The sequence below is a fragment of the Vombatus ursinus genome, unplaced genomic scaffold (assembly GCF_900497805.2).
Source record: "Vombatus ursinus unplaced genomic scaffold, bare-nosed wombat genome assembly UNPS02014774.1, whole genome shotgun sequence".
NCBI classification, from domain to species: domain Eukaryota; kingdom Metazoa; phylum Chordata; class Mammalia; order Diprotodontia; family Vombatidae; genus Vombatus; species Vombatus ursinus.
Window position 1 is genome coordinate 5422353 of NW_020954552.1, and position 2506 is coordinate 5424858.

Consider the following 2506-nt stretch of genomic DNA (forward strand, 5'->3'; position numbering starts at 1 on the left):
ATTGTCAAGCAAAAGGAAATTCCCAGAATAAGCTTTGCCATTAGTCCTCTGTAATCTTGCATGGTCTTTGCATTGATCAGAGTTCTTCACTGCATAAATTGTTCTCCTGGTTCTGCTCACTTTAGTCTGCATCTGATCATACAAATATTCCCAGTTTCTCTAAAATCTTCCCCTTTATCATTTCGTATGGCACAATAGTATTCCAATAGATTTGTGTATCAAATTTTATTCGGCCATTCTGCCAGTTGATGGGTGCTTCCTTAGTTTCCATTTCTTTGCTACCACAAAAAAGGAGCTGCTGTAAATACTTTTTGTACATGTAGGTCTTTTCCCTCTTCCTTTGATCTCTTTGAAGTATAGACCTAGTAGTTGTATCCCTGGGTCAAAGGTTATGCATATTTTAATAATTTTTTAAGCATAGTTAAATATTGCTTTCTAGAATGGCTGAATCAATTCACAGCTCACCAAAAGCACATTACTATGCCTGTTTTCCTATAGCCACTCCAACATTTGTCATTTCTCTTTTTTGTAAACATTGCTAGTTGGATGGGAGTGAGGTAAAACCTTAGAGTTGCTTTAATTTTCATTTCTTTTATTTATTAATGATTTGGAGCATTTAAAAAATATGGCTATGGATAGTTTGAATTTCTTCCTTCGAAAACATAGCATAGTGGCACAGTGGATAAAATGCTGTGCTTGGAGTCAAGAAGACCTGAGTTCAAATCCCATCTCAGACAGTTACTGCTGTGTGATCCTGGGCAAGTCACTTAACTGCTCTTTGCCTCATGGGGGTAATATATCACACCTACTTAGGGTTGTTGCAAGGGTCAAATGAGATAATAATTGTAAAGCACTTAGCTCAGTGCCTGGTACATAGTAGGCATTATATAAATGTTAGCTCTCATTATTATTACATATGTTATCTTATTTGATTCTTACAACCCACCTTGTAATGCAGATATTATTTCAATTTTACAGCCAAGGTAACTGAAGCTCAGAAAGTCCATAATCACCCAGTAGTCAGTGATGGAAGTAGAATTAGAATCCTCTTCTTCTTGATTCTAGATCCATTATGATTTTCCATCTTTCTATTATGCCATGATGCTTGGCATGTAATGTGGAAAGTATGATGAAGCCTTCCCTAATTCCTTGGTCAGTAGTTACCTTACTGTAATCCAGACTCCATTATGTCCCTAGAAAACTTTTTATCCAGGAAGGCCACTTCAACCCTGGAATTCACACCTTGTAGGTACCCTCAGAACCTATAGACCTTCACAGAAGCTCAATTTAGAGAGACCAGCCCTCTCTTCATTTCTTACCAGGCCACAATCCAAAATCCTCTATCATGCCCCATTCCAGTTAGTCTGGGTAATCTTTCTGAGGTCAGGGCTGTGAGAATGACAAACTGGGGCTTGGCAGAGTGATCCCAAAATCAACAGTTAATGTGGAGATTCCACTTATAAGAGTAAATTCGGCTGTGGCTGGTTTACCCTTCTTGAATACATCCGTAATCATGTCCATAAGTCTCTTGACAAATTAATTCATTAGAAATACATGTTCCAAGCTAAGCACTGATTCACTGTCTGGGAAACGTTGGAGGAATGAACCCTACCATTGTCTTAAGATTTCACATCTGTCCTTTGGCAGTCTTAGCCTGAACCCGGCCACGACAGATTTCCCTTAATTACAAAAACAAAATTCTCAAATCCATCCAGCAGGGGGCTCTCTCCTATTATCATTGGCATCCATTATGGGGTAGATCTTGATAGGTAAGAGTTTATCAGGATTACTTCAGATTACTTATGGGGGAATTCAACAGGGACAGAGCTGGAAGCAGTTTGACTTTGGCTAAGAGCCCAGGCAATTCTTTCTGTTGGTCAGAAAATCTTTCTGGTGGCCAGAACCACTTGCCTGAGGTTGGAAAGCATGTTCCAACAGTAGTTGGAACCAGTCTTTTTTTCCTTGGGGGTCTGCCAGTTGCAGGCAGAGGTTGGTGGCATCCATTAGGAGACATTTCATCCTGGCTTACAGCCCAGCATTTTGTTAACACAATGCTTCAGTGAGAGACTCCCTTAGGAGTTGTCTACAGAGTGTCGTCTTAGGAACTGTAGTGTTTGGTAGGGCTGAAAGGTGGGAGGCATGTAAGCTATTGTTGAGGACCAGTGGTGATAATACGGTTCAATAAAGGAGCTGTCATGCCAGCTATCATACATACCAAGGATAGCTATCTGGAGGGGAAACACATCATGTGCAGGGTTTTCCAATGACAGAATTCCAGGAAATAAGACAAGAAATGGGAGGAAGGTAAAAGCAGGAGGCATAAATGTTTCAGGATGTCCAGGGATCAGCGGTCTACAGGTAGCTCTCATGTGGACTTTGCCCACCTATGCCTTTGCTAATCCTCTGCATCTGTGCTGATTGCTCTTCAGACATTTTGGTTCTATGATAGTTGAATTAAACTGAACTGAAGAATGACAAATGCCTGGGATTCATGGGAAGAAAAATC